General features: G+C 40.1%; 1 protein-coding gene across 4 annotated transcripts in view; it reads left to right on the top strand.

Moving 5' to 3' along the window:
• Positions 1 to 407: 407 nt before the first annotated feature.
• Positions 408 to 9604, top strand: part of flrt1a (fibronectin leucine rich transmembrane protein 1a) — a 65074-nt gene continuing 55877 nt past the window's right edge. For 3 of the 4 annotated variants that reach the window (XM_051110515.1, XM_051110514.1, XM_051110513.1), the window contains exon 1: positions 408 to 794. The gene's annotated coding sequence lies outside the window, so the exon portion shown is untranslated. Of the gene's footprint in view, positions 795 to 1751; positions 1802 to 9604 lie in introns of those variants that run through there. The other variant, XM_051110512.1, reaches the window with a different exon arrangement.

Genomic DNA, 9604 nt, shown 5'->3' with positions numbered 1-9604 from the left:
CCCATCTTAGAATTTCCCATTTTTTACTCCTCTGTACTGGGAACTATTTTAGTTTTATACTGCTGTTTAATTTATGCTTTACGTTTTGCATTTTAGTTTTTATTTTATATCTTTTTCTCTATATTTAACACAAATGTGTGTGTTACTGTCACTTATGTGATTTCCCTTTGCTTTTTTTTTTTTTTTTTTTTTTTTTTTTTTTTTTTTTTTAAAGAAATAAAGTTTGGTTATGGCTTCACCTTGTCACCCGCTGTACAGTAGGCCACATCAGAAATACCAGCATAAACGCTTTGCGAACCAGTTCGAATGAATCAAGGAACCGACTCAAAAGAACGATTCGATTGCGAATCGAACACCGCTACGCTGTGAACCGAGCGTGAATTATGCATTCGAACTAACAAGGGAAAGTGATGCTCAGAGAGGAGGACAGAGGACTGGGAGAAGATGCATTAAAGGGCGATGAAGTTCTGTGAAGCGCTTTCTCGTCGCAGCGTTATGTACGCACGTATGATTAATTTAGTGTAGTGTTTTATTGCTACGTAGTGCGGGGTGGATTTTATTGCAAAGAAAAAAAATAAATAAACAATAGTCGGATGGTCGGTGAAAGGAAGAGAGAAAAGGGGGGTGTATGGTTTTAATGATGACTTATAGGCTACAGCGGACCGTCACTTAATTCTGAATTACAGCTCGAATAGCGCGGAACTTCACAGGTCTGAGGAAATAACAAAGAAGCGTTTTCGGTAAAGGAGACATGGATGGAGAGACAGGCAAAGGAAAGGCTCTCTGATGCAAAGGTAAGTTATCATAATATTCCATTTTGCCATTTCATTCGCTGAGTCTAAGCAGTTTTCAGGCTTTGCTGGCCAAAGCTGTGTGTGGATCCGCTGGAACACAACAACAGACGCGTTTAGCGCAGTCAAAATTAAGCGCAACTGTCACAGCATACAAAGCGACTGCTGACACTTTCAGCATTTCTGGGGTTCTGCAGAAATATGACCCATGACCGAATGCACCGCGACACGCACAACGCAAGAGCTGTTCACACGTGTAATGTGTTTCTGCGCAATCTTTTAATTGTTACCGTGTGCACACACGCGTGTTTTCGGCACTGGCGTCGCGTCGTCAGCCTCGCCGTTTCAAAGCGCAAGTTAAAAACGCGTCCTGAGACGCGTTCTGTTGCACCCAGTAAGGGGATTAAAATGGGTGTTACAATCGTTTAAAAACGCCCAAAAAAGTTAAATAAGAATGCACGCGCGCCTGTGCTGCTGTTCATTACCTCCCGATAACGCTTGTGTGACATCTGGCTTCGGCGCTAATAATTGCCATTCATAATGGTGTGTGTAACCTGGTTAGGCGTATGGGCTGCCTTCAAATATTGTTTTTTCATTAATGCGGTACATTGTGCTCATGAAGAGCTGGAGTCAGTGCGGTCACGGCGGCTTTAAATTGTGAATGGTGCTGCAAATGGTGTCTAACGACAAAACCTCTAGATCTCATTGAGAAACCTTTGGGGTTTGGACTACTCGTGAAGGTGCTGTAAGCCAAAAATAAAACGTACCTTTTACCTGACAGATATCATTGAAATGGGTGTCGTGAGAAATCACACCTGTATCTGTGACAGCCCTAGAATAGGAAAGAGGAGTCAGGGGACTGGCCCGTGCCTTTTTGCCAATCTGATACGCTCTTCGCCTGTCAATCATTGTAAATGTACGGATTACTGACATTGGGTAGGTTGACATGTCATTGGAGGGCGGGCTTTCGGGAACAGAACGTGTTGTGGAGGTGAGCCCAATGTTTAGAGGTTAGTAAAACAGCTAAAATCACTTGTCATCACCTTTAAATGTTATTTATTTATTTTTCAATCGCTAAAGTGGCACATTGTGCATGGTTGGCTGAACCATCAGTAAATAAAACTGTCATTGTTTATCAATAATAAAAACCCTAAGCACATTCAATATGTCTGTTAAAGAGTGTGATTTGGAAGGCATCTAAATGTTCTAACATGATAAAAAAGCCTAAAAAGGCATTGACCCAGCCTATATTCTTAATCATAAACATCATTTTAATGTCAGTCAGGTGTCAGTGCTTTTGAGTCACTCTGCGTATAGCTCTACATATAAGCAAACATCAATTAGACATCTGTTTGACGTACCTGTGTTATCAGAGGAGCGAGACTCGGCCCGCTGTCTGATGGCCACATAAGACGTGCCTTTGATTCAATATGGAAACCTAAGCAATATCCTCTTAAGGCCCAGCCGGGTTAAAACGGCTTTAATGTTGTGTTGTTGAATGACTAATCCCCTGGCCGTGAGCTTCAGGAAATTTGGAGTGGTGGTTGTATAAACGCGGATTCTGCCTGCATGCGTAACACTCTGGCTCTCCCACAGGGCACTAACAAGACAGTTCACAGTTAGATCACAATCTCTGCATCTTGACTTCTTGGGCTGCATCTTGAAATCAGCAAGTCAGCTTTTAAAGCAGCAGCTCGCCCATAAATCAAGATTCTTTCGTCATTTTCTCACCCTCAAATTATTCCAAAACAGAAACATAAATGGAGGTGATTTAAAGAATGTTAAAAAACGATGTGAGCACAGGTTTTCACCATAACAGTGGTTCGTATGAATTGTGCACTTTATCCTGATGCCATACTGCAGCTTTCTGTGCACAAGTCTTGCTTGGTGCATATTTTCCCCTTTTTTGGAGTCCATGATCGCCTCCGTTTATGTTCCATGGACTGTTTTGGAATAAAGAACGTAAGCTGAAAACTAATTCATTATTCACAGAAGTCTTGTTTTCTGATGTAAATTTCAAACCTCATTCTCGTTGGATCATATTAAGTTTCGGAATCGTGCTGGACTTGGCATCGGTGACACCGAATGTCCTGTAACTGAGAGCTGTTCGGTAAATAATGACTTGACAGTCTCTCCTAGGTGATGTCACATGTGGTCCATACCTCAAAAACTACATTTCACTCAGACCATCTGTCATTTGAACAAACTTCATAACTTTGAATTCCAGTAAATGGCTGCTCTCAGACCTTGAAATACCAATCAAATGCTACTGCTTGCTTCTACTTAACAATGTAGATTGAATGCATGATTGATTGATTCAGCCGCCCTTCAGTTGAATTCTTCTCTGAAGACTCAATGCAGAGCTCCAGGATATTGATCAACGCTTAGATCATTTTCGTTTCTATTCAAATCAGGGTTCAATAAGTCTAGGAGGATGGCGAAGCCCAGAGGAAAGTGCAATTTTGCTCAGACATATTTCAGTCCTAAACATTTTCGAGCGTGACCATTAGAACAGCTTGCCACACGCATGTTAATGTCAGTCATTTCAATGATCGCCGGTTTTTAGCATTCGCAGCAGTTTGTTCACATTTCAGATATTCCTTGCTTTCGCTTTTTGTTGTGAAGAGCTTGTCTGCTTCTCTGCATGATGATCTCGGGGGAATGGATCATGTTTTCAGCTTTTCCAGATCCAAGGGACCATCCCGGCTGTAAACATGTTCTCTCTCAGTCTTCCTGACTGTCAGCGTGGATGTGGATGAGTGTGTGCATCATTTATGGCCTCTCTGATGGGCACTGAGGGTCTCGGTGTTTCCCTTCACTGCAAATGATTTCAGACGTTTGAAGACCCGGTTGTGAACGTATGGCTCGAGAACAGGAGCTGGTCATTGCCGTGTTGCCTGCATACAGTACGTTGCTCCTTTACTGTTATTATTGTTCTTGTCGTCTATTTGGAAAGCATACGATGCTGTGTGCGCAGAAAATACACAGGGATGTGCGACGTACTAATGATCATCTGCTTAGGTCAAAACAGTGGGTTAAGCAAACAATGATTTTCTCAGTATTTTTGTGATTTGTGTTTTGTTTTTGTCTTTTCCACTACAAATATCTAAATATCATTTTAAACTGAGATACATTTATGTGAGGAGAAAAATGACTTCAGCTATTAAGTCTTGTTTTCTTTATCAAATTGATCAAAATGAAGTGAGGTTTTGCGTCAAACAAGAAAAAAAATCTGTCCATAGAGTGAAAGAAATGAAAAAATAAACTCACTTAATTCTAATATGTCACTTAATTCCGTAGTGATTTTGCTTCTCAAGTAGGCTAAATGTATCTTGATTTAATAATATTTAGATATTTGTACTAGAAAAGAGAAAAACAAAATAAGCGATGCTAAGTAAGAACATTATTTTTGCAGTGTATTGGCAGTAGATTAGTAGCTGATGATTTCTTCAAAAGTAAGCAGTATTATACACAGCTGTTGTTGGTGTTTTCTAAGGTGTTACTCTGAGGATGCTAAAGTGTTCTTGAGGGGATTTTAACATGTTGCTAGACAGTTGTTAGCAGTTCTCAGTGGTCGGTGCTGTCATTTGTAACTGACACGACATGAGGCTCAGGTCGCTCTTACAAAATGAAGACATGAGATTATTCTGCTTGTTTTATTATCTGCAAATGATTATAAAGTACATTATAGCACATTTCTTTTCAGCAAGCTGCATGATTTGAGTCATTCATGTCTGTAGCACAAATGTCGTATGATTTATGTACCAATACTGAGCAGTACTAGTTACAAATGACAACGAATCAACTATCAAGCTGTATCAGTCCATTCCTAAAGGAAGATTTTGCTCCGTCCTGTTAATTAAAGAGCAAAACGGCCTGATTTCTAACACAAGCAGACAGGACATCCACATTTAGGACAAAGGACGAACAAGGACAGAGATGCAATTATGTGTGAATAGTCATCTCTTAATATGTGTAAGAGCTGTATACATGCTGATTTGTATAAGACTTATTTTTAAGAGGGCTTCTCGTGGCGAATATAATTTCCCTCTCCGTATGCTTATCTCCCTCTCTCCATCTCAGATTTTTTTTTCTCTCATGTTGCGATATTTCTTTGATCTCTCGCCGTTGTTCTCGCCGCGCTCGCGCAGATGCCCCTCCCTCCGTGTCTGTCTTCTGCAGGCTGCTGTAAGCGGCCGTGTTGCTTGTGTCATCAGAGAAAAGGACCGAAAGGAGAAAAGGACAGGCGAGAGCCAGAGAAAGCGTAACGCGGCGAGGCTGGGTTACAGAAGAGAGACATGGGTGTGTGTCTTTGTCCCCACCGATCCTTTCTCATTCACAGGGTGACAGCTGGCTAGCAGTAGGGTACGGTGGCACTGCCAAAGCCAGTCAGGCCAGACCACAGCAGAGATTTACATCCAGTATCCTGCATATAAACAATACATACCAAATATGAAGAATAATCATCATAATACACTTACAGACACCGTATACTTTCATATTATTTTAAATAAACCATTTGGGTCTCAGATCTGCCGTGTAAAAATTATTTCTCAAAAGATTACCAGAGTTTACGAGAAAACACCACTTCAGTCTTTCTGCTTCAAAATGTCACGTTTAACGCGATGTGTTAATTAAATGTGCTAATTTAATTAAAATCCTACACCATTGTTTTCTCAGTGTTAACGTCACTGGCAGTGACACATGTTTAATATCTTACATAATACATGTGGCACATCTAAAACTATAATGTTAAGATGTGACCCTGGACCACAAAACCAGTCATAAGGGTTCACTTTTTGGAAATTGAGATTTATATATTTATATATTTATATATATATATCATGTGGAAGCTTTCCATTGATGTATGGTTTGTTAGGATAGGACAATGTCTGGCCGAGATACAACTATTTGAAAATCTGGAATCTGAGGGTGCAAAAAATTAAAGTGCTTTAAAGTTGTCCAAATGAAGTTCTTAACAATGCATATTACTGATCACAAATTAAGTTCTGATATATTTACGGTAGGAAATGTACAAAATATCTTTATGGAACATGATCTTTACTTAAAATCCTAATGTTTTTTGGCATAAAAGAAAAATTGATCATTTTGACCCATACAATGTATTTTTTGGCTATTGCTACAAATATACCCGCAATACTTGAGTGACGACTGGTCAAATATATGGTTTAGCTCAGTTCACAACTAATTAATAGCAATAAGTAAATCCATAATGTTTTCAGTGCATTTTATACAAGTTTGCACACATAATCCATAAAAAACAGCAAACTTCCAGCACTATGAATATGCTTTGCATCATGCAGCCTACACATTAAATGCATGCATAATACATTAAATTACAAAACCGCAACATTTAATACATGACACACACAATGCATAAAATAACAGTCTAGTAACATTATGCTTTCGCTTCCACATCGTGCACGACACATTATGCACATTACGAATTCTATGCATGTTATATGTACTGCACCCACAGAATTGTGTCGCACTGTTGAGCACTGTAGGACACACAGGTGAATTCACACACATATTTTACCCCCGTACCTTGACAAATGGAGCGTATTGCATCACATCAGCAGTGGGTAAAACGTTAGCATATTGTGTGACCAGATTATAAAAGTGGATTTAGTAGAAAACTGTGAAACGGTACAGCTGCTAGCTCAAGGCGCACACGCTCTTACATACAAATGGAGAGCGCGGCCGCCGGTCGCCATGGAAACAGGATTAGGCCCACCCTGCTGAAACGAAACCCACCTAAAACATTTTAAAGAAGGGAGGGAATGACTTTGCCTCTCTTTCCCCGTCTGATTAATGCAACGCCTCGCGCCGGCGTGGTCCGTGCGTTCGGATCGATGGATTCCGCCCCAGATTCACACCACACTGTCCACGAGGCATATCCTCCAAGCCTGACCGCTCGCCTTTCTATAGATGCGTTGGAATCCGTCCAGGCGGTTCATCTGCGAGCGTCCGCGGGAGCCCAACCGCTTGTACAGGAAATCTATTTTTCTTGTGTACCCCAAACAAACGAGCTGGAGTCGGGCCTGCTGCTGCTGCTGCTGCTGATTTGATTGGAGGTTTGTGTGGAGTTTAGATCTCCTCACCGTTCATTTAAATTCAGGCCCATATTCCAAACTGCGTGTACAGTGGAATATGAAATTAAAGGATCGTTCGCCTACAAATCGGTTTGTTTCAGTTCAGCCCAAAACAAGACCGTCCAGGCCGCTGTTTCCCGCAATAAAAAAGCAAAGTGCGACCGGTAACTGTCAGGCTCCAAGATTATCGTGAAAAATAGCTTTCATATGGCTCGAGACGAGTTGGAATGAAGCACATAAGTCAGATGTCAACTACTTTTGTGGTGTTTTGTCATTTTTAGAGCTTGACGGCTGAAGTTATCATCCACTTTCAGTGATGCGCAAGAGCCGCCTGGAACTCTTCCTGTGCTCTGCGGGGAGAGGAAAATCTTGTAGCTTTCGAGTGACATGAACATGGGCGGGTGAAGAGATTTTATTTGTTGCTGAACTTTTTTTTGTCATATATCATGTCTGGTTTGAAAGGAATGATTTGTTCTGATCATTACTGATACTGATTAAATTCCACTGCTCCAAGCAGCAGGTTAGAGAGTGTTCGTGCAGAGCGTTAAAAACTGTCCTCAAGCAAAACCAGCTGGGAACAGTTATTTTAAATATTATTTTAATAAGATTTGAATTTTGGCGTTATGAGTCATTGTGAGAATTGTGAAGTGCTTTAGGATGAAGATGTTTGGAAATGGAGGCTCTGTTGGTTTTACTGTCACATTTTACTAGAGTTCCTGTTGTTTCTCAGGTTTGTCTTACAGTAAAACTGCTTAAAAAATGAAACATTTGATCATCTACTCGCCCTCATTTCACCTGAACACCAAATCTACTGTTGAACACAAAAGAAGATATTTAGAAGATTGTCCAAGCTTCTATTTTTCACCCAAAATAAAGAATTAAGCTTTGAAGAAGAAGAAAAAAAACACATTTAAAGTTAGATTTAACAACACTGTTTTCAACTAAAAACATAAAACCTTTTATGCATTTTGGCCGTTCATTTACACAACAGTGGTGTTTTGGGGGTCTGAAAATGCAAACCTTTGTAAACGGATTTCAAAGTTTTTGCCTCTGTGTAAAATACAAAACTGTGAATGTGAAAACAGTGACATCATGTGCATACATATTATGCATTCAGACTAGGAATGAATATGTGCACAGATGCCACTATTTTTGAAAATTCATTTTCCAACTCCCCCAGTGTTAAACAGTGGAGTTTTACCGTTTTCAAATCCGTTCAGCCGATCTCCGGGTCTGGCGGTAGCACTTTTAGAAGAGTCTTTTTTTACAGAAGAGTCAAGTTTTAAGTAAGAAAAATTGCGAAACACTTTGGTCATTTTTGTGCGAGATGCTAACGGTCTAATCAGATTCAATGATCTATGCTAAACTATACTAAAAGTGCCTCCGCCAGACCCGGAGATCGGCTGAATGGATTTGAAAACAGTAAAACTCAACTGTTTAACTCTAGGGGAGTTGAAAAATGAGCTTTTTTGATTTCAAAAAAATTAAAATTAAAAAAGTGGCATGTTCCTTTAAGCCCTATTACACATAATATCTGTTCGCCCATGGTCGTGCTGGTCTGAAAATGAGGTGTGTTCAGGGGCATTGTTGGCACGTTGCTATTCTGAGACAACTGAATACGATTGCACCGTTGACCAACTGCAGTGTTTGTTTTTCATTTTACTTATTTAAAGGCAGCATTAGTAATGAGCGCCTATAGGTGGGTACACTCTGCTTATTACACACACAGGGACACAGCAGCACGCAAACATGCCAAATATTAAAAAACGATGACAATGTAAAAGATTATTTATGTGTACGCTTTAACCTCACGCACGAGCAGATCTGTTTCCTCTCTGGAGAAGTGTTCAGTCTTTGCTCTTGCAAATCTGCCATGTAAATAGCAAATCTGCCATGGTGCAGGCACAACTGGCTTTTAATAGGAATGGGGAAATGAGACTCTGATTGGTTTATTGCATCTTATGCCCAAAACACACCCACACTCTTAAAAATAAAGGTGTTTTAAAAGGTTCTTCACAGTGATGCCACAGAAGAGCTATTTTTAGTTCCACAAAGAACCATTAGGTCAAAGATTCGTTAAAGAACCATGTTTTTGTTACCTTTGGAGAACCTTCTTTCACCACAAAGAATCTTTTGTGGAACAGGTTCAGATGTTAAAGGCTCTTTATGGAGCCATTTAGAAACTTTATTTCGGACCAGACGCCTGGTGTGCCGACCATTTTTTTCCATCATTAAACTACAGGATTTGGACATGCCCTAAGCGTACCTGCGCCATGCGCTTCAGATCATGTACTTAGATCGTTAAAATAGGGCCCCTAGTGTTTCTTTACAAAGTGGCATTGCCAACTACTGGTCTGGCATAAATAATGCAGCTGATCTGTGTGAACACGTTTATATCTGTACCTGACACTTTTCAAAAATGTAAGGAAAATGTTTTAAATTCCTGTAAGTGCATTATTGTCATGTAAACACCTGTTATCAAAATAATTTGTGCACAATATTCAGAAATGGTCTTTTCTGGGGGGGGGGGGCACTGTCTTGGAAAATTAAGCAAACACAAGGTAAAAGTCTAACTACATATTTCAGGACTACTTGAAAACTACAGGCAGGAATGGAGCCAAAATCTATAAGTCCTAAAAAGCCAAACAAGAGCAGAGTAAAACTGTTGATGACAGACTTTTCTTTCAATGAACTGTC

This window comes from Labeo rohita, chromosome 5, assembly GCF_022985175.1.
Source record: "Labeo rohita strain BAU-BD-2019 chromosome 5, IGBB_LRoh.1.0, whole genome shotgun sequence".
NCBI lineage: Eukaryota > Metazoa > Chordata > Actinopteri > Cypriniformes > Cyprinidae > Labeo > Labeo rohita.
This window is presented reverse-complemented; position numbering and strand designations above follow the sequence as displayed.